Source organism: Stegodyphus dumicola, chromosome 9, assembly GCF_044657685.1.
Source record: "Stegodyphus dumicola isolate Sdum_Otavi_A_Nest chromosome 9, ASM4465768v1".
NCBI classification, from domain to species: Eukaryota; Metazoa; Arthropoda; class Arachnida; order Araneae; family Eresidae; genus Stegodyphus; species Stegodyphus dumicola.
In genome coordinates this window covers 153,163,353-153,187,723 of record NC_140776.1, presented here as the reverse complement: position 1 = coordinate 153,187,723, position 24,371 = coordinate 153,163,353, and the positions used below count along the sequence as shown (strand labels likewise).

The 24,371-nt window shown below is 34.0% G+C and overlaps 1 protein-coding gene across 1 annotated transcript in view; it reads left to right on the top strand.

The window, feature by feature from the left end:
- Window positions 1-2,339: 2,339 nt before the first annotated feature.
- The window catches only part of DopEcR (G-protein coupled receptor DopEcR), a 174,505-nt gene continuing 152,473 nt past the window's right edge, over window positions 2,340-24,371 (top strand). The window contains exon 1 of the mRNA XM_035357200.2: window positions 2,340-2,657. The gene's annotated coding sequence lies outside the window, so the exon portion shown is untranslated. The remainder of the gene's footprint in view (window positions 2,658-24,371) is intronic.

Sequence of the window (24,371 nt, the reverse complement as noted above, 5' to 3'; positions counted from 1 at the left end):
ATCTATATTTTAGTGAGCTTTCTATACTGCATTTCTTTAGGTTTTTTTTATCTTGTTCTTTTAAAAAGAAAAAAAAAAAAAAAACTCAACTATACAGATCAAAATTATGTCTGCATTTCCATCATGTAACTTTCGTTCTGTAGGAGAATAAATTTTTGTTTAAACTAAATCAAAATGTGTTATATATAAATACGTTAGCTATTAAAACAATTAAATCTCTTTTAGATGCAAAGTAATTATTTTCTGATTACATAACTCATTTATGCAGTTAATAAAATGCTTCGTTTAGTTAAATACGGCAAATGGCATAAACGTTGTTTCCTTAAAAGGCAGAATGATTAAGAACCGGATTTTCTGAACGAAATTGACTCGCATTGATGTTACACATGATAAAAAATATATATATATAATATATAATAAAAAAATCTGAAATGTTTCAGATTTTATATTACGTCCAAAGACGCCTTTTTTTTTACCATTTTGTGTGTTACATTTATATAAATTATTAAATATTTATTAAATTTTATTCATTTATTAAATATCACGTTCTTCGCACTAAAACCATGAAATTAAATTCAATAGCAATGTCCTAAATTTTTAAATGAGCATATCTTTAGAATTTCCCATACAGAGATTCACGCGTTTTTTCTGTACAACGTTGTCATTTCTCGTTTTGAAATTCTTGAGTTTATTAATAAAAAATTCGTTAAAGTTTTACATAATTGAAAATCGATCATAAAACAAATTCCAAATTTCAAATTTGGTCTTCCACATGCCCATATTCGCAGTAGGATTACGCCATTCAAAATTCGATGGCTCTATGTACCGTTGTTTTATCATAATGCGAGAAATAGATATACATTTATGCAGATTTTTCATTAATTAATTTCTTTAAATATAACACAGGGCGATAATACTTTGTGGCAACAGTTTGAAAAGTGATTCGCCGTTTGTAGTGAATCGACGCAAAATCGCAAAACGAAAATAATAGTCCTTCAGGGACAAAGCCTCTTTGAACTAAAAATAATAAAAAATAAACCTCGCGATTTATAAAAATGAGCTTTCAAACGAACTTTAATAAAGGTTGCCAATAAATTCTTCTGCTAAACTATAGCTGTCTCAGTAGAAAATGTCAAAAAAATTTCTTATAAATTAGTTTTATGATACTGAATAAAAACTTTTTTAACGCCATTGTTCAATTATGCTCAAAAATTCATCTGATACTCTCGAAAACCTGCATATCTTCCTTTATATTAGAAATTTTGATTTGACTTATTCTGCTTCTAAATAATAAAGAGAACTGCAGAGATACTGTTGAGAGTATCTCTACTGTTGAGAGTGAAACTGTAGAGATCTATATCTGTTGAGAGTGAAACTGTAGAGATATTAGGATATTTTTTGGAAGCAGGAGTCATGAAAAATGAGCAACGCTTTTGCCGGGAATCGAACCACGGACCTCTGGAATACGCACCCAGCGTGCAGACCACCACACCACGAAAGCACGCTAGGAAGGCGGGAGAAATACCTTATATATTTCCCCTTTTGAAGGGCGACTGGTGTTTTTAGGGGACCCAGTCGCCAAATCCTGGGTGTGGTGATTCATCATCCACAACCCTTTTATTTCGGGCGCCACTGTAGAGACATTAGCTTAATTGGAAGCAGGCAAGTGATGAAAAATGAGCAACGCCTTCCCCGATAATCGAACGACGGACTTCTGGAATACTCGCCCTGTTTACAGACTACCACACCACGAAGGCACGCTATGAAGGTGGGAGAAATACCTTATAAAACAACATTTTTATTTTAGAATAACTTTTCTAGAACTAAAGCACTTAATTTAGGGCCGGGAGAAGAAGAACTTCGATAAGCTGATACTGGAGAATGCGCAGATAAAAGAAAGGGATTGAAGTTTAATTTTCAAAAATATTAACACAGTTCCAAACTCTACTTTTCATTATTCAGTTGATTTTATTGAAATTTTATTGCGTAATGTTTCCGAAAACAATTCATTCTCTTTATTATTAAACGCTGTTATTTTAAGTGTCATCTGCAATTAATCAGTTTGTTTTGATAAAGAGGCACGTCCCAGAATGCCACTTCATCCCCTCTGCTCGGGATGGGGGCTTGAGTGACATGCACACACCTTCGATTCCTGCAAGCACCTTCTTTGATAGAAAGGAGCCATCTTCGCCCTTTGCGCAGCATGCCGGGAAAAGGCGCAGTTGCCCCTGGCAACTAGATCCCAGATACGCCTTCCCGCCCGATGACGTCGAAAGCAGACCACGTGCGCAACAGCGCGAACACCCTACTCTTCTCCTCCTACCTCCCAACCCTAAACCCCCGGGAACCCACAGGAGTCTCTCCACAGCAATGATGGCGATCTCCTGAAAAGAAAGTACCTGCAAAGACTCACCAGAGCGGCTTCGTATAGGCTACTTGATCCAACAAACCATTCTCTGGCCCAATGTGGTCCATTCTAGTGTCAAATTGAAAATTCTGAAAGGGGTTAAGATCCCTGAATGACGTCACATCCTAATTTGACAATGGCGTGAGCATAGTTCCGGGGACTAGAACAGATGCTTTCGCACACAGTCCGACGCCTCCTCATCTGCCGGCAAGATTGTGATGTCGCCCCATCCACGCTGATTCGTTTACAGGTAAGTCTTACAGCTAAGCTTTTACCATAAGAATTGTCAGGCTTGAACTAATGTTTTCCTTTTAATCATATTGATAAGCCATTTATCTCTAACTTGACACGATAAGATCTTTCCTGCTAATTAATTGCTGTTTTTCAAAAATAAATAATTTCTTAAATATCCTTCACTTACCGCAGCACAGTTTTTCTAATAAAAATAATACAATGTTATACTGCAATTAAGCGAATTTATTTATTGAAAGTATCTTACATCCTATTAAACCTTAGAAAATTGTTATAAGCAACTACATGCTAAAATTTGAAATTGTATGGAGAATATTCAGAAATTTCTTAGCTAAGTGTGGGTACAGAATTAAAAACTTAGTTATTGTTAGCGTTGTTTGTCATCAGACAAAATGTAAGTTTGTCGTTAGAAAAACCTTTACTTAACGCTTGTTTATCACTAGACAGAAAGTTTATTTATCAATGTATGCATTCTGTAGCTCCAATGAAACATAAAATTATGAAAGTTTCTTCACCTGTAATAAAGAAACTGTAACATTTAATAGTTGTGGTACTAAAAGACTCCAGCTGCTGCAAATTCAGGTACTTAAGAAAGGGCAAAGGATTTGTACAAAATAATTATTAAGATCATAGTCCAAAATTTTACAAAGATCAAATAATTTTTCTTTATCTCCCGACTGATTTCATTATTTACTTTGTTGATTTACTCAAAGATGTTTTCAAAAAGCAATCTAATTACGTTCAAATTATGCTAGAAGTAATCTCCATACAGTTAAAATCAAATTAGAGGTGTTTTCCAGTCTTTCTTTCCTTTTACTTTCCATTACACCTCTCTATATATAACATCGCCAAAAAACATATCTCTATATAACATCGCCAAAAAACAAAACCAATATTTATCTTTTTTCAGTCTCATTCTTCATAAATATCAAAACTTAAATTTCTTTGGATTGACCAGTAATTAATCTCCAATTTCATTATTAATATTTTTTTCTACAAGCATTATTATGAAAATACATTTCTTTAAACAATTTGATTATGATGTGGCATCGATATTTGTTCGGTGGAGCCTTCAGTATATAAATATTTGAATAGGCTGAATAACATTATATGGGACATTAACATGGACTGAATAAATTTCTTCTTACATGTTCATTAGATTTCAAATAAGGGATGCGAAAGAAATAAGTATTTACATAGGAAATATCATTTTACAAAACTGGTGGACAAATAAATCATCGAATGATTTTATTACCTTTCTTTAACATTCATTACCATGTTTTCAGAACTAATGATTGAAAGAAAAATCAACTATGAATATATAACTAATGTGAAACTAATAAAATAATTAGAACAAGAATTTAAGTGACACTTTACTCTTATTTTTGACAGAGCTAGCTATTGCATATTCAGCTTCCAATTAGTTATGAAGATAAAACATAATGTGAGAAATTACCTGAATGTCCATTTGGAAATAGAAATAAGAAAACTACCAAAAATATTTAAAATTATTTAATATCTAATTAGCAGTATAATCTCAAACTAGCTGCAGTTTCACAAGAATGCCAGTAGGAGAATGTTAACTTGTATATTCTCAGTACAGTTTTAAGCAGCCTTTTCTTAGTTTCTTACGATTATTTTTTAAGTTAATACGAAATAAAACGTTCTTAATAAATAAACTCGTTTGGATGCAGTATTACATTGTTTTATTTTTACTAAAAATACTATGTTGCTTTAATTGGAGGAAATATTAGAAATTTTCTTACATTTGACCAAGGAATTTGTATGTAACGCAGGTTTCTTTCCTTAAAAAGCAAGTTATATTATATCATTCTTTTATTGTTTAATTATGAAAGAAAAACAACAAATATAAAAGCAGTTGATATGACGCCATATGTTAGGCAAAACAGAAAGGAGAAGACCGAGAGAATTATGAGATAAAGTTTGCAAACACTTCTGGAAGAACACGTTGGATTTAAAATCATTAACTAATATAATGATGGATTTGGGTGAATGCGAAAAGCTACAAAAAATTTTAATTCGTCAACTAAAGATTTTTTAACATTTTCAACACACGAAAACTTTACACATATGACTATGGGACCTGCAGTGATCAGAGATTTATTTTCCTTTCATCGGTTTTAATGCAAAAAATTTAAAGATTTCTGTAACTTCGACCGTTGGATGAAAGTTAAAAAATCTGCCATGACTCAAAATACGATATCGAGGTCTTAAGAAGTGAATCATAACTTTCTTTGGTAGATGAGCATATAACTTTAAAACTGAATTCATGGAAAATCCACGCAGCTTTTTAAGTTGGGAAAGATGGGATGACTATTGTCATCGTTAATCGAAGAGTGCTGTCTACAAGGAAGAAAAAAGCATTTTTGAACGTTTCGCCTTTAACTTAAAAAGCAAAACATGTTCAAATAATAATAATCTTCAAGTTATTGAACCCTGAGCGAAATAAGATCTTCTAAGAGTGCTCTATGATAAGAGTTTTAAAAATTCAAGGGCAAGAAAAGCATAAATTATTATTGTACTTTTGCTTTTTATGAATTTTCACTTATTTTGTTCAGTAGATTATTTTAATTAAAGTTTGCCGTGGGAATACATCATATGTTGATGTTAGATATTTAAAAGGCATATAAGTCTATACATGGAAATGAAGCATTAAACATAAAAAAGTAAGGATGAGAAATTTTCATCCTTTAACAAATACACAATTTCTTGACCATTCATATGATCACTTTTCCTATGACAAAGTTGTCGGAAAAGATTTCTTAATTTTGTGAGTTAGTTTTCCTTAATTTTTTTAAACTTCACAAAAACATATTAAATTTATCTTAGATTTTAATTCCAATCTTGCACTATCATAAGTATTTAAATGTCTTGTCTCATTTTCAATCTTGCTTAGAAGAGAAGATCTTCTTCCTATTTAGCTCAATAATACTGATAATATTGTTGCTTTAACTTGTATATTTATTTTTATTTACTTTTTAAGCAATCAACTTTTAACAGACCAGATTAAAGTAATCTTGTTTATCTAAGGGAATCTTATCTCAAATTCTCGAAATGCATAGGACTTTCCTGTATATTTTAAGGCAAGCAACCTAAACATTTGGCTTAAATTAAAAGTTACCTCTTTTCTGTTGCATAAATATACGTATATGCATATGTGTGTGTATGTTTTATTCTATTAATGAGTATTAGAAATTACAAAGAAGTACTTAAAATGAAATTTCAATAAAAATAATTGTCCATTACTACTTTACTAATTTAAGTTCTCATTCATAACATTTTAAGGTTCCTCATAGGATGAGTTTTAATTCATTTGAATGAGTCAAAGCACACTTACTAGAACTTGCATAATGCATCAAAATCAAGCTAAGTGCCTTTTTTAATTCCTTGAGGGAATTAAAGAAAGTATTGTAATCGCGAAAACTTTCGGTACCATATTTTAACAGAAATATCTTTCCGAATACATTTCGACGATTTGTTTGCGTGACTTCTGTCCTTGCGTATGTATGTGTGCATTTGTCTCGAAAAACTTAAAAACGATTAGCACCATAATGTTAAACTTTTGTATAGGACTATTATAACACCCAGCTGTACATCTCCCTTTTTTATTGCAATCTGCAGCATCAAACGTATATATATACAGTGGATGGACAAAAATATGGAAACACCTTGTGAAATGCATGTTTGAAAAGAAAGATTGATTTTAATGAAATATGTAGGTGGCGCTGGCCTTTTAGACTACTGACGCCACCTATACAACTTCGTAAATGTGCTAAACAGTTTAGTTGTTGTCAGAGTACTGTTATGTGAGGTTGTCATTGCATTATGTCAGAGTTAACAGACTTCGAACATGGGCAAATTGTTGGAGCACGTATGGTAGGTGCTTCCGTAAGCAAGGTAGCCGAGGTGTTTAGTGTTTCAAGAGGTACTGTATCGAAAATTTATTCCGCATATTTGAAAAGCGGAAAAACCTCATCTACTAAATCACAGCGCGGACGAAAGTGTGTCCTGAGTGATCGTGACAGACGATCATTAAGGGCAATTGTGACGAAAAATAAGAAGACCACAGCTGCAAAAGTTACTGCTGAAATGAATGTTGTGTTACCGAACCCTGTGAGTACCAAAACAATTAGAAGGGAGCTTCTAAACAAGGAATTGCTGGCCGTGCTGCAATTGAGAAGCCACTCATCAGTGATGCTAATGCCCGTAACAGGAAAAGGTGGTGTTTAAGTCATAAAGCTTGGACTATAGAGCAGTGGAAGCGAGTAATATGGTCTGACGAGTCTTCTTTCACATTGTTTCCCACTTCTGGCCGAGTTTACGTCTGGAGAACGCCATCTCAAGCCTATAATACAGACTGCTTGTTGCCAAGAGTGAAACATGGCGGGGGTTCTGTTATGGTTTGGGCAGCCATATCGTGGTTCTCTGCTAGCCCCATGATAACTGTGTCAGGGCACATGACTGCCAAGACTTATGTGAACATTTTGGCCGATCAAGTTCATCCCATGGTACAAACTTTGTTCTCCGATGGTGATGGTGTCTTCTAAGACGACAAAGCCCCTGTTCACACAGCTCACATTGTCCAAGACTGGTTTTCTGAGCACGAGGATGAGTTGTCCCATCTTCCCTGGCCACCACAGTCACCAGACCTGTATATTATCGAACCTTTGTGGTCTACATTGGAACGGAAAGTGCGTTCTCGTTATCCACCTCCAACATCGTTACCTGAACTTGCCACCGTTTTGCAGGAAGAATGGTATAATATTCCTTTGGCAAACATACAGGAACTGTATTTATCCATTCCGAGAAGACTGCAAGCTGTTTTGGATGCCAACGGGTTTCCTACACCATATTAAGCAAAGAAACATGTTTTTTTAAAGGTGTTTCCATATTTTTGTCCAACCCCTGTATATATATAATGTTGTATGATTTTAAAATTCACTTAGTTCGAAAACAAACCCACCTCCTATCTGGTTTTTGTTTTCATAATCGTTGGTCATAGTCATATACTTCAGTTACAGAAATGATTTAAATGATGAAAATATCTAGGTTTTGGAAATGCCAAATTAAAAATAAATAAATGAATAAAATTTCGACAAATGGCAAAATCTAACGTTTAATGCGATCTCCCGGTTTCTGTAGTTACATTTGGAGAAGTTTTATACTCGCTAAGAAAAATAAAATTTTAAGAAGTTTGACTACCGTACGAAAAAGCATTCACCTTGCTATTTAATTTCAGATTTTGCAGTTTTTAATGTCATTTTCAACTTTCCTTGAGGAATCGGCTAATTAACTTATAATAATTGGAAAAGCGAGTTTAAATGAAATGCATCAAAACTGTGTATAGTTAATAGGCCGCTCAAGAAAGTTGCGGTGCTATCCGAACCAGATTTTTTGTTGTTGTTCTCCTTTTTTATACTAATAGTAATATTTAAACAAACAATTCCTTAATAAGTGAATATAAAATGCTCATAACTAAAAAAAAATATAGATAGACGAAGAAAGAGAATATTAAGAAGAGTTATAAAAGAGACGATTACGGAGTAATCCAGAAGAATCATGAAGCTTTTCTCTTATCTAACAATCTTATAAATGTTCCTCAACAATATCTGGCAGTATAGGAGGTAGTGGCTCCTTTTATGCAGTTTGCGTTAGAGTAGATTTTAACTCTGTGAAAATGTTTTCCAAGACAGTTGTGACTACTTTCTAAACAAAGGGTTACATCAATGTATATTCGAGAGGAAATTCTTATGCAGAATATGCATGTGTGTGAGACCATTAGCACCCAAAATGTGTCTCTTAGCCTTCGATATACAACATTAAGTGTTTATGTTCCTAAAACTGCTCGGTTCCTTCATAATTTCATCTTTTTTTAATGCTGATAAGATCTTTGGTGGAATCTTTTTAATCTCTTCAATACTATTAAAATAATAATGTTTGAGGACAGTCTTCACTTTAGAGAAGAGAAAGTAATCTAGAAGTGCCAGATCTGATGAATACAGAGCGTGAGTAAAATTATATGACGACGCAGTATTTTGCAGCAGAAACTAGTTATTCGATAGAACATTTTCAGGCCTAAAACGATAAATTTTCTTTAAAAGTTTATCACTACTTCTTTGTAAAGCAACAATCCTTCATGAAAACATTCCATGGGAATTATTCAATCAAACAAGATCACCTATTTTGTCCTCACAGTTTTCTGAAATCAGAGTTTTGCGGCCGTGGTAAGCCTTTTGGAACTCAAGAACATAATTGATATTTTATTTCAGGATTATTAACGAAACGTTAATTCTGATCTGCAATTATAATATGTCTTAAATAAATCAGAATTTGTGTTGGTATTTTAATCAAATCGTAACATGTAGAAATCCGATCGCCATTTTGTTCTGCAGTCAATACATAAGGGACAAGATAAAAACAAGTTTTTCCTTCTTGAAGATCTTCCTCTACAAGTTTTCAGCTGCGTCAATTTATCAACGCTCGTTCAAAGAAACAAATTTTTCAGTAACAAATGCTGAATTTTTCAATGTTCTCTTCCTTTCGAAATGCGAAACGCAGCAGTTCCTGATTTTTGTTTTCAACAGCGTCCTCTCGTCATTCAAGAAATCGCCCAGCACGGGCAAAATACATTGCATCATATTATCCTGATTCCTGCATGCCTTAAATAATATTTCATAAGTCTCCAATGTTACTTTCCTTATGTTGCAGCAAATTATTATTATGAATAATCAATGATGTCACAGTAAATGCTTTAGTAGAAAAGATATAATTTTTTTTTTATCATGAAGCCATGAAAAATAAAGTAAAAGCGATTATCACTGCTTACTTTGCAGTTAAAATGATTACATCAACTACGAGTTTCGGCTTCTAATCTTACAAAGAACTGAGAATTTGATATTTACGCTTACGTTTTTATTTATTTTTGTGCAATAAAAACCAATTAGCAAATTATTTTATCTGAAATGAAATGCACTGAAACATCTCAAGGACAATAAACGTTGCTAATTTTTCTCTGATATATTGATCTTCTTCATATCCATAATTTCTTTACTAAGTTTATCATAAATTAAAATGTTTGGGAATATTCTACTTTTACATTACATATGTCGCATAAAGAAAGCATATTTTGTAACATATAATATAATTACTAAACATTTATTACTTCGAATGGAAATCTCCATCTGCATTTAAATGCATATAACTTTAGGAAATATTGGACTTAACCCTTTTTTAATAATTTTTTAATTCTTACTTAAACGTAAATTATTAACTTGATTATTTTATAATTTGGGTTTCATGTGAGAAATTAACTGTAAATAACCATTTACATTATATTACTAGCGTCAAAATCCCAGAATTATTTTTATTCATGGGAAATTTAATGAGAAATGCTATAAAGTTATTCTCCCGCTTTCCTAGCGTGCCTTCGTGGTGCAGTGGTTCTGCACGCTGGGCCGGTATTCCTGAGGTCCGTGGTTCGATTCCAGGCGAAGGCGGTTACTCATTTTTCATCTCTCCGGCCTCAATAAAATCCAAATGGCTCTACAGTGGCGCCCGAACTAAAAGGATGAGGGATGAGGTTTCTCCACACCCAGGATTTGGCGACTAGTTCCCTAGCCGCCCTTTAAGGGGGGCTCATACACCTTAAACCCTTTATGATATTCGAATATGTGACTGTTGCAAGAATTGGGATAACTTATTTATTTTAAAAGCAATTACTTCCAACTTTTTATGGCTGACTACATAATATAGCTGCTTTCTGAAATCGTAATCAGAAAGTTTGTGTTGACACAAATATTTTTGTAATTTAATCCGCTTTGTGACAAAAATTTTCGTCATTTTTCCACCTTTCGCGCACAGTTTAAAATTATCTATTGCATTATTTAATTCCATAGTTTATATATAGCTTTTATGACATTTGAAAAGTATTGTAAACCAAAAAAATGAAAATTTCATGTTAAATTTTTATTTTATTTGGAGTTGAGTTTATAAAATGTATTTTATTAAAAAAATCTGTAATGTTTTCCTGCATAAAATTTTATAGTATTAAAATATTCATCAGATTTTTGGTTCAGTTAGAAAATAGTGCCCATTTAAAGAATTCCATCAAATTTCAAGTACGTAACATGAGCCATTTTTAAAATATCATGCGCGCAAGGTGGAAAAATGACGAAAAATTTTGTCACAAAGCGGATTAAATTACAAAAATATTTGTGGCAACACAAACTTTCTGGTTTTTAGTTTCCAAAGTAGTTATATTATGTAGTCAGCTGTAAAAAGTTGGACGTAATTACTTTTAAAATAAATAAAATATCTCAATTCTTGCAAGAGTCACATAATTTGAAGCTCATAAGGGGTTTAAGGTGTATGAGCCGCCTTAAAAAGGGGAGTATATAAGGTTATTCTCCCACTTTCCACTGCGTGCCTTCATGGTGTAGTGGTTCTGCACGCTGGTCCATTATACCAGAGGTCTGTGGTTCGATTCCCGGCAAGGGCGGTTGCTAATTTTTCATCTCGCTTGCTCCAAAAAAAAATCCCAATGTCTCTACAATGCTTCAATCTCTTTTACTTTTCATCTCATCTCTTTTATTAGGTATAACATTTTTATACCGAGATTTTGTGTGCTCTCAAGATTCCAGTTAAAGCCATGACAGAGATAGTTACACCATGATGGTACCTAGATCACTTTCGAGAATCCATGACACTTGTCGATGGTCGATAATGTCGCCAGTATGGAAGAAAGCTATTACATTTACCTTAATTTTATGTACTGTGTTGCTAGCTTCTGAGATTTTACTTGTACTTGATTTCTGAAAGTATCTTAGGTTTAATATATGAATACGTAAAGAAATTCTTATCTTTTACTGTGTGAAAGTTGCACATCACAGAAGCAGTTTAGGCAATTTAAAAATTTTTCCCAAGCCCAGCCCAAAGGATTTACCTTTTCTTCCTAGATAGTATCAAAATAATCTCCCCTCCCATCCAAGTTTCGGGTATTCGCCAGTTAAGTATTTTCCTAATTTCGGGTGATCCCGTTGGCCATTTTACTATTTCGTCATGGAGCATATTGCACAGGATGTACAACAGACGTGCACCGATACTGAGTACCCAAAACTGATGAAAGGCAACAGTGGTACATATCCGCAGCATTCAGTCTTCGTTAACTATCATGTTGACAGTGCCATCATAACATAAGTAGAATGGAACACTGTTTAACCCACATACTGAGAAACACTAATAAAGACATATATTAGGATATTCACACATCCTAATGGGCCTTCGTTAGGAATTCCTTGAAAACAATTTATTTCAATCTGATTTATGAACAGAACGCTAATGCCATCTCAGAAAGTTTACTAAATGTTAGCTAGACTAAAATTATTGATTATATTAATCTTTAAAAAGTAAATTTAATCAAAAAGCAAATGTCTTTATGAAAATAAAAAGTATTAAAATAGGTCGAAAATGTTTATATTTGAACCTCATGTTAATACTGACCATAAACTAACAGTTGTAAACAAAAATACACGAAATTTCTTTCTATAGCAACCTAAAATTACCAGCTGCCAGACTTTAAAAGAAAAATAATATAAGATTGGCAGAAGAATAACAAAAGGAACATAACACTGTCTACAAACCGAAATTTGTTTCTGGCCAGTTCAACAGAATTTTATTTTTACACTAATCTAAATAGAAAGACTCTTTAATGTAACAATCTGAATTAGAGAATATATAAAGTAAGAGCCAATATGTAATTATTAATTGAAAATAAGCAACATAGCACACCTAATAGCCCCTCCAAATGTGAACGTATTATTGTTTGTCCTTCTCTGTGTACCTCAAGTGTATACGTTTGTTATCTATGGTGAACAGCAAGCATAGACTAAGTTCCGACACACAGACTATAACAACAGACAACAGCATAATCTAAATGCTTTCAATTGATATATAAAGAATAATGCTATTTTTTTCTTTTCGCGTCTATTTGGAATACACATCAGCAGAATATATTGGAGATTTAAAACTACATACCTTTTGCATGAAGACATGCAGATGTAAACTCAGCTTTCCTTCGTAAATCTATAATTACACATGCTTTTGTTTCTGCACCAAGTTAAAAAAGGCATTCAGGAAATTGTTACAAATTTTAAAAGTATTCATCAATACTTTTATTTCTGTTTTCACACGTCTCTAGTAAGAGGATATAAAGCTATAGTTTTGAAATATTTTATACCTTTTTAAGAATTTCAATTACAAATGTTTAAAATCACTAACTGATATAAAATAAAATTGTAGTGGTTATTGAAAGAGATAATTTTATGGTAATATTTTGTAATTTCATTTAACTCCTAAAATGCCTTTATTACTTCCTTGTACGAAGTAAAAAGGAAGTATTACAATCGCGAAAAGTTTCAGACAGCATATTTCAACAAAAATATCTATTTTGACCGCTATCGAATGCAATTGAACGATGTTTTTGCGTGATATCTGTACGTAAGGACAGAATAAAAGACTCATTTCGTCCAAAAATATTATAAAACTGCTTTAAAATTAATTCCGAAGAGAATTTTTCGTGGCGTCTGTACGAAAGTATGTACATACATACTTACGTACGTATCTAGCATAACTCAAAAACGAGTAGCCTCAGAACGTTGAAATTTTGTATATAGGACTGCTATAACATGCAGATGTGCACCTCGTATTTTGGTTGCAATCGGCCGCGCCAGACGTATATATATATCCACTCTGTTACCCGGCTCAGTGATCTCAGTTTCTTTACTCTCATATGTTTGTAAATTGTACATGTTTTGCTTTAAAAATGATTGAATTACGTTGTTTTTATCTTCCGGTTAAGGTTTTTATGGTTTTAGTAAATCTGTATGCAATATTTTTAGAATTATCAACAATTTTAAAGTTGTTTAAGTGCCGCTAAGCCTTTTTATTGATGGCGGTCATTGATTGTTTACATTTGAAACAGCAGACTGGTGGATTTGTTGCCAATTTAGAGAAACTTAGCTTCGCAACAACAAAGATAAAGCCTTCATTTATTATTGCCAATTAAATCGTGCTTAATCATTTCTGGAATTTTTTCGAGGAAATAAGTGTTTAAGATTTACTTCGTAATTTTTTATACAGATATTTTGAGATTTTATGTATTTTTTCCCTCTCGCGAAGTGAGAACTGAATTAATTGAATGAGAAATACTCAATCGTCTGTGAAAAATTGTTTCTTTTTTGTTTTGTTTGCTTAATTTCTTTTATACATCATTCTAGCTTTATTATAGTATTTGAATAGAACATGTGGCAACGATTAGATAATTCTATTCTTTAAATGATATAAATTTTTTGCATTATGAACGAAATATAATACTGTTAAGTGAATCTAGCGCCAGAGTGTCGCTATGGTAAACAAATACTAGATTGAATTTTAAAGAATGCATTTATTCTGTTGTGGTTTATGCGCTGTCGGCGAAGTAGATTTAATTCAATCCAATAAGTTTAAATAAAATGCAAGAAAAAATACGTATAATTTAATATTCCGTACTTATTAGTCTTCCATCATATTCATTCATGTAAATCAATGACTGACTTTTTTCACTTTTCTCCATTTTCTTTATATTATCCCTTTCCGCGTTGTTTATTTCAAGGAACTATTTTTTTCTTGCTCTCATTTAAATTATAAGTTTAAAATTTAAAATGCAGCCGAATTTTATGAGTTTAAAGGAGCCAGTTTCCAAACAACAGACATTTAAAATACCAAGTAACTATTTATTCTGAAACTTAGTTAAGAAATTTTTATTTTTAAGTATAAAATAAAAAAAAAAAAAAAAATTGCTTTCAAAGTCCAAAAATCATACACAAGCGGAATTTTCTAGTTTCAATACACCTTAAATCAAAATATATCTCCCAAGAATGATTTCACTATAATTTTCATAATAAAAATTTAACAGAATTTATCAATATCTGTCATATCTTCATATCACCCCCCATGTATATCTTAAGCCGAAGTATTTAAATAGAGATTTAGAATTCTTGAAGTTAAATCCAGAGAAAATGTCAAAGTCTTGGTAACAAATGTATCAAGATGTAACTAAATTAAGCTTTAGTTTCATCTTATACAATAGCTTAGCTTTTATTATGAAAATAGAGCGCAGTGTCTCAAATTCAAATGCCCTTGAGTGCAGCATGATTTCGCTCCTCCAATAACAATCTAGATAGCTCTTCACGTGATCCTAAGATTACTCCATCTGGAATGCATTAGAGAGGCTTTGTCTTCTCGATATTACATTCGGAGTTCCGTTATTGGATGAGTTTGGGAAAGCCTTGACACATGCATATAGAATATTAACTAGTCTTGCAAGTGCCATCCACTAGGCGTTCGTAATATCCTCTCTCTCGCCTCAAGCAAACATTCATTACAACTGGGGAATGTTTGGTTGGAGATTATATATTAATTCTCGGTGGAACTGGAACAGAATTTGAATAACAGTTGTAAAGGAAATCAAATGCAGTCATAGCGTAGAGTAATAAGTGTAGTGACATAAGAGTGATGTAATGTAAAAAAAAAAAAAGAAAAACAATGAAAATGTCTGTAGTCAAAACGTTTGGATGAAACGTCCTAACAAGAACATATAAAGTATCCAATTAGATTTCAACAGGCTTTTTCAAAATTAAACAGTACTTCTAAAATGTTTACAATTTTGCTGTTTTTTAATGTTCTCAGTAGTTACGATAATTTAAATATATCCTTTTTACTTCCTTGCACGAAGTAAAAAGAAGTATTATAATCGTGAAAGGTTTTAGGCAGCATATTTCAACGAAAATATCCATTTTGACCTCTATCAAATGCAATTTAACTACGTTTTTGCGTGACCTCTGTACGTAAAGACAGACTAAAAGACCCTTTTCCTCCAAAAATATTATAAAACTGCTTTAAAATTAATTCCGAAGAGAATTTTTCGTAGCGTCTGTACTTACGTATCTCGCATAACTCAAAAACTAGTAGCCTCAGAACGTTGAAATTTTGTATATAGGACTGCTATAACGTGTAGATGTGCACTTCGTATTTTGGTTGCAATCGACTGCACCAAACATATATAAAATATATTTATATATGTAATAATAAAATTCCATAGTCAAAAATGCACTTGAAATTCTAACTGTATGTTCTTTTCATTTTTAATGGCAACGGTCTCTTATTTGAAAGTACGTGGAATTAAATCCAGAGCACCGTAGTCAAGTTGTTTTTCCCGCCTTTTCTACACGTACAGTTATAGGATGTTCTGGAGATATTTAAAGCGAACTGGAATGGCTGACGAGGCTGACGTCATTTTTTGGTAATCCGCCTTTCCAGAGGCTATAAAACAGTGGCGTAGCAAGGGGGGCATGATGCCCCGGGCGCCTCTCGTACAGGGGCGCCAAATGGTCTCCAAACAAAATTTTCCGAAAAATTTCAGTTTTCATTTTGATCGATTTCTGGAAAATATATTTAAAATTAATAACTATTGTAATATAATTAATCATTTATTTCCTTGATTTGTCTGATAAAATGTGTAATAAATGTTTGCAGTACATCAGCCAAAACGTTCTTCCTGACCACTTTATTTCTCCAAAGTAGAGATCTTTTTTTTAAACGAAATGCAAGTATATGTTAAAACGATTTCTCAAACATATCCACTTTCCAAAACCCGATTCCATAATCTGGGAATGACATTTTTTGGGAAAATCCTAACGCTTCCGCAAACAATGGATTGCGTTTGACTCTCCTTTAAACGACTGATGGCCTTTCTGGCTACCGATTCAACTAAGTCATCTTGCTGAGACATCGTATATTCACTGCTACGAAGCATTCAACGCATGTCAATTGTTTTTAATCTCCTATTACAAAAGGAATACTGCAGGTCGCTCCTTACTCCTTATCTAAAACTCATAGATTTCGACGTCACAGACTAAATTCGCATATTCCCAACTTGTAAACGTTATAATTTTCCTTTATAAGCTCTTCTATTTCCTTTTGTTCAAAAAGGTTGTCCATTATATGGTTATTTCATACCGAACCCACAATATCCCCTAATTGTGCCCACCAGCGGCCGAGCGGTAAAGAAGCAGAACACTGGTAGTTCGGTCCGAGGTTCGAATACCGCGAACGGGCTGGCTGCATGGGCGTTTTCGTGGTTTTCCCCATGTGTAACGTGTATACGAGCCAGTTTCCCTTAGAAAGTCCTCCACGAAGACATCCCTCCCTTTAGGTAGATAGCCCTCGTGTGCTTTGCCATAATTGAATAATCCTAACCCCTAATCCCCTGTTTTGAGCAGTGAATGTGAATGCATGACGTTACTCCGCAGTAGAAAAGAAACGGAACTTAAAACTCTACTACAGATCTATAGAGTAAATGTTTTTCTAAGCCTAAGAGTCGCACTTCAAATACTACTTATTACTTCATTATCAAATGCTAACTATGAACGTTCGTTCAGCAAATTAAAATAAATGTTCACATATTTACATTCAGCGATGGGACAAGATCCCCTAAGTCATCTAGCATTTTTAAGTGTGGAAAGAGAAAAATTAGAAAGTTTCGACTTAAATAAATTTGCTTCATCCAAGGTAAGAAAAATGTATACATAATAATTAATTGTATTCATGTATTATATTATTATTAATAAATATAAGTGCCCGACCAAGTCGAGGTGCACGTGATTGAAGCGAGATGAGGGCAAATTTAAATTTTTAAGTTGGCTGGTCGTGCGTCTGACAATTTTAGATCTTTGGCCCTCCAAGCACGAACGTGTCCAGTTGGCTATGTCCTTTTGCATGCTAGGTCATACGAAACGTTTCTGTATCAGTTTCCTCGAAGCCTTGATGCCAGGATGTGACAGACGATGTAACTGACCAAAAATGGCATGGCGAAATCCGGAGGGAACATAAGGTCGAAATCTTGAATCCTGAACTTCACAATAAAGTGATTTTCCAGTCGACAGCTGCTTAGGCTGCAAGTTGAGATTGGTGGAAGTTTTGCTTTTCAAGAGGGTTTGTAGTTTTTGTTGTTCATCCGCAAGGGCAGCAAACTTTTCTGGCGAGGGAACGGCTAGTTCTTCAATACGAGACAAGGTGTCTGCAACAATATTCTGCAAACCCTCAATATAACGGATAGCTGTTGAAAATTGCCCTATGAATTCTACGTGTCTCATTTGACGAGAAGTTTTATTGTGTTGAAAACCATAGGTTAAGTGTTTGTGATCTGTGAAGATCATGAAAACGCGTCCGTCTAGCATATGTCGAAAATATTTGACAGCTTCATAAATTGCTAATAATTGCAATCGTAAGTGCTGTATCTGGTTTCTGCTGGTGAGAGTTTTTTAGAAAAATATGAGTCTCCATAATTCTTCATCTTTCTGTTGTAAAACTGCTCATATACCTGTTGTTGATGCGTCAACGTGTAGAGACATTAGGTTATTTTTTGGAAGCAGAAGAGATGAAAAATATGCAACTCCTTCGCCGGGAATCGAACCTCGGACCTCTGGAATACCGGCCCAGCGTCCTACCGTTACACCCCGAAGGCACGCTAGGGAAGGGGTAGAAATACCTTATAATGTATATAATATATCGTGTATAATGTGACTGGTGTTTTTAGGGAACCCAATCGCCATGTACTAGGTGTGGAGAATCCTCATCCAAAACCCCTTTCAGTTCGGGCGTCACTGTAGAGACGTTAGGATTTTTGGGAGCAAAAGAGATTGAAAAATTAGCAACCGCCTTCGCCGGGAATCGAATTGCAGACCTCTGTAGTACCGGCACAGCGTGCAGAACTACTACACAACGAAGGAACGCTAGGAAAGCGGAAGAAATACCTTATAAACGTAGAGTGATAATGGTTTAGATGCGGAAGGATACTGCAGATTTGTTGCCGAAATTAAATCCTTTTTGCATTTTTGGAACGCTTCGCGAGATTCTGTGGTCCAGGTTATAAAGCGTTTATCGCTTTTCTTGCTTCCAACCAAAAAAAAAAAAATTCAGAGGTGATTGTATGGTTGCTGCATGAGATAAGAAACGTCGATAAAAATTGAGCATAGCAAGAAATAATCTTAAGTCCTTCACTGTAGATGGTTCGGACATATCGCGGATAGCGGTGACTCTGGAAGGGATTGAACGCCATCAGCGGAAATTTCATGACCAAGAAAGGATACTCTTAATTGGCCAAAAACGCAATTGTAAGGATTAAGACTGACACCGTACCTTTGAAAATGTTCAAAAACTGTTCTCAAATGTGATATGTGTTCTTGCTCTGAAGAGGAGGTGATTAAGACGTCATCAAAATAAGGTACACGAAAGTCGAGGCCGATTAACACCTGATTCATGAAGCGATGTAACGTTTGAGCAGCATTGCATAAGCCGAAAGTCATGACCGGAAACTCAAATAGTCCAAAAGGCGTAATAACCCCAGTTTCAGCTGGGTTAACGGGTTAACAGCTGGGAATATCAGCTGGGTTAACGGGCACTTGGTGATACGCCCACTCAAGATCAATGGTTGTAAAAATAGCTTTTCCCTCTAAAACTTGCATGCAGTTTTGAATGCGCGGGATTGGGTAACGATGAGAAATTGTAGCTGCATTTAACCATTTTTTTTTTTTTTTTTTTTTTTTTTTTTTTTTTTTTTTTTTGCCACTTACCATTTCGTTTCCGAACTAGAGGGAGCGAACTGGCCCATGAACTTTTTGAAAGACGGCAAATTCCCTGTTCTATCATGTATTAAAATTCCTCTTTGGTGGCTTTAAGCTTGTCCGGAGGTAAGCGTCTAGGTTTAGCGGCAATTGGTGGTCCGTTAGTTTCAATATAATGTAGTACATTGTTCTTGGTTTCGGAAATACCCATAACTGTGCGCGTGATTGTAGGGAATTCTCTGAGAAGTTGATGCCATGGGGAGTTACTCGAAATCAGTTTAATGCTGAAATCTTGACTATTGCGAATTACTCCCGGATAAGTTAAGTTGGTTGTGGAATCTATCAAACGGCGATTCTTAAGATCGACAAGCAAAGAAAATTTTTGTAAAATGTCAGCGCCAATAATAGGACAGTAGCAATAATGAATGGCTATTTGGTAGTTGCAGCGCAATCCTAAATCAACAGATATCAGGCGTTCACCAAAAGTTGGAATAGGAGTTCCATTTGCTACATAAAGTTGTAACTTGGTAAGGCGCTTTTGTTAGTGAAAATGTGGTGAAACGACAGAAACATCAGCCCCGGTGTCTAGAAGAAACCTTAAACCCGAAATTCTCTTCTATGACGAAAAGGCGTGCAAGCTTCCGGCGGCTGTCATATATGACTTCGAGCAACGGCCCTTCTCGTTTCCCTGGTCGTTATAACAACGCACGGTGGTAGGCATTTGTTTGCCTTGTTTCCAAATTTGTGGTGGTAAAAAACAAATACCCGGAGGAGGGCTTTCATAACGTTTCCTCAGTGGGTTAGGATGTGTATTTCGACTACGTGATGTGGAGCGGTTGCGCGAAAAGCTTCAGCTTGAATGGCTACTAACTGAGCAATCTGTTTGAAAAAGTCATCAATTTGAGCCTCTAACGCCACAATACCTGACCCAGGAGCCTGCACTGGATATATTTGCGCAGGAATGGCCAGCTTGTGAATTTTATCAGCGATTTCGGGAAGATTTTTAAGTGGCTCGCTACTGGCCGCTAAAATGGTTTGCATGTTAGATGGGAGTCTATTCATCCATAATGTTTTAAGAATGTTATCCGTTAGGCTACCGGCGACTAAGTCTGACATTTTAGACAGCAATTGAGAAGGCCTTATATCACCCAACTGTAAATCGTGGAACAGCTGCTTGATTTTAACTGTCTCGGATTCTTCACAAACAGAAATTAATTTTTTTAAAGATGTGTATTTGTCCGTCTTCGGTGGATTCAAAATTATTTCACGAGCTGATTGAAGTACCTCTGATACTAACGCGGCGATCGCTGAATAAAATCGAGTTTCGTTGGCAGTAATGTGACTCAATTTAAACTGCGCATCCAATTGAATGAACCATAACGATGGGTCTCGGCGACAAAAAGGTGGTGGCTTAACTGTCACTCGTGCCAATTGTGAAGCAGCATCGTTGTCAACCACTTTAGATCAATCATATATGCACAGTAATAATATGTATAGAAAAATAATCAATATGTATATAGTGACACAGTTTCTTGGTACTTGAAATCAGAGAAATTGGCGGCTCAAATGCAGCAGACGATACATATATCCGCTGAAATTATGACAAAAATATGTTGACTCATTGGAATATGGCGCAACGCTTGAAATCACATGTGAAATGTCTTACTTGCATCTCATCACACTGGGTAACTTACTGCTGTTCAGAATTTTGATATATAAACTCCATATTTGTGCAACATTGAAGGTTGCTATTCGTAATAAATACGGGTCACCAATTATGGCAGTACAATTTTTTGAGACTGATCGTTAAATAATTATAACAATTGAATAGAATAAATATTATTTTGTTTTTGGTTGCTATGGGTTACCAGACTGGCAGAGTTGAGTTGTAGTAGGAAAGTTGCCACATATCTATTTATTTATCTATAATGTATATTAAACTTTTAATTGTTTAAAAACACTTATATAAATATGTAAAATAAATAACACCTTTTCAACTAATTCTAGATCATCGTATGTCTGATTTTTTCGCTGACACAGATGCATTTCCAAATTCAAGGATAATGTAGTTAGGTAGTGACTATTCTTAATATATTTTTGAGTATTTTATGGCAGATTCAGCATTTTATTATTATTTGCATTATTTTCTTATTACGAATGTATTGTATACATCATATTACTGAAAGTGTTTTTTTTTGGGGGGGGCGCCAAAAAGGTATTTTGCCCCGGGCGCCAGTTATGCTTGCTACGCCACTGCTATAAAATTACTCGCCAAAGGAATATCGGGGTCTTTTCTTTAATGTAACGATGCAGTAAACTTCATACAAAAAGTTAGAGATCTGATTTTTGTAACTGCTATTTCTCCTGAATAATAATAAATGGATCCTGTTTTTTAAACTTATCATCTGATATTTTGAGCTTCGATTACGTCTATGATTCTTCACCAATCTACTATTTATTCCGAACAAAAGCTGGTACATCACATATATATATATATCCACTCTGTTACCCGTCTCAGTGATCTCTCAGTTTCGTTACTCTTATATGTTCGTAAATTGTGCATTTTTTTGGTTTAAAAATAATTGAATTATGTTGTTCTTATCTTCGATTAAGGTTTTTATGCCTTTCGTAACTTCTGTATAGCATACAGAAATGAGACCTTTTCTAATTAGGAAAGAAATGAAGTTTTAGCTCAGGTGCAAGGACTTCGTCACAACTTAACAGAATTTGACTTAAATGTGTATTTTATCCGTATATGAATTCCTGTTTCTTAAAGAGTTTTATTGTTTAGAGATAGAAGCTTCAGCTCTTATTTGTCCCTATCTTTTGGTTCTCTGCAGGAAGAAACTCTATTGCTTAAGATGAGTTGTAAAACCAAGAATCATTACTAATACAAAGGAACACTCAAGACTTTTCGGTATACTCTGGAGTTCTGCCTCATCATGTGGTCGTTTTACATAAGTCTCTTATTTTTATAAAGAACCCGATTGCTTATGTACAGCAGTTTTAAACAAGAGAACTATTTTAGTGCCATTATAAAGGCTCTAAATTGAGCATGATACAAAGGTATAACCATTCCACGTATCAACAAAGAATCGGGAAGAGTTATTAGGTGAAGAGATGCTTTCGCGAGAAACTTTCTAAGATCAAATATACCACAAATTTTTAGTTTTACCAGAATGTTGCTGTTTTTCCCATAGTTACGTTTTCATAGTTACCTTCAGGGTTCTTCATCCATCAATTAAATTTAAATACACCTTTCATCTACTTCGAAATATCAACATCTGTCTTAAGCACGTAGTAAATGCGCTTTTATGAACATAATATAAAATTAGGGTTTTCAAAACTTTCCAATCAAGTAAAATGTAGTTTTATTAGAGAATGACTACATAAAAATACGTGCTGACTACAAGGGAGATTTTCTAATTTCTCTGGTTGTATAGTTTTTTTTTTTTTTTTTTTGATTAATTCATTATGGCTCTTGCAAATACGATCAAACCCTCGATTAAGAGACGAATGGATTTTTCTCGTAGTGACTACTTCATCATCTCTGAATGGCACGCTTTCTGGGACTTATCTTCAGAGAATCAGCTTCTTCCATCTTCGCATCGCATGCATTTTCAGGTAGTTCAACACTTATACCTGTTCATTAAACTTCACTATCAATTTCTACAAACTTAGAAGCGGAATTTTTCACTTTTTTCTATCTCTATTTCAAGCGCTTGAGAATCTGAAGCTTTCTTCCTTCTGCTTATTTTTTTCATCTTTCTCAATTCCCTTACTCCATCGCACTTTGCAGATACAGAGTCTTGAAAATGGTGCTCTTGTTTAAGCTCATCCTCCTGCTTCTACTCTGATCCATAACACCTGTAATTTCTAAGCTTTATAAATTTTATATAATCGTATCAGTCACAAGTAATGAATTTACAGCCACATTTACATTTCTTCTGTTCTGATTCGCAGGAACGTTTACCTCTGATCTCCAGCCTCCTATAGATTTTCAACTAAACCTCTTTTAAGTACTTTTCTTTCAACTGTAAAGTGTTTCCCTGCAACATCTGATCCAATTAGTATTTCGATAGAACTTGAGTTCTCTTGCGTATCATTTATAACATTATTAGAAGTTTCAAAACTAAGAATACGTCATGTTCGTGCGCAAGGTGATATGGGTTCAGAGACGTTATGTATTTAAAAGACTTCAGCTTTAAATATGAAATTAATAATCATTTAAAGAAGAAACTGTAAAACATTCTTCATTTTGAGAGACATTAAAACAAAGCAACCAAAAGATAAAATTAATAATAAGATTTATTTAGGTATTCTTGATGGCATCCATATAATTAACTATGGACCCTGGTTTCGGAAACTTGAAACTATTGTAAGTGATATGCAAAAAAGCCAGATTCTATTGAAATTTTAATTGGATTAAATGTTGCAGAAAAACTATTTTCTGAAAGGAAATAACTTAATGCTAAATAACTTGAGTGTTTAGTCGTCGATTTTTCTTGTAAATACGATCACTCACTAAACGAATTCTACTGAATCCGTTATATGACATGTGGCAAGAAAATAAAACAGGCCTTATAAAGACATATAATTTATTTAGAAGACGGCAGGTTTGTGAAATGTTGCGGTTTCAGAAGCCGCTTATTTAAAAGATGAACACACAATGTTGCCAACCTGTCTAGGTAAATATTGGTATTGAAATAGAAATGGCTTATTAATAGCCAACATTGACAAAGCAATCAAAAATATCTATAGCAAGATTAGCATTGTATTGGCACTAATGCTGACTAATTTCTATAAGAAATTTTGCACGTCTTTTCAAATTAGAAAGTTCTTTAAGGGACTTTGTCTTAATTAATTACCTTCTAGCTACACCTGCTATTTTTAATGAGTTTCAGGGAAATTCGAAACTAATCTCTATAAATCGCACTTACTTTAAAATAAATGTCTGGTCTATTATTTTAGTTGATGGCTCAAAAGTTAATCTCGTGAGCATAATTTTAAATTATTTTGGGGAATAAAATTAA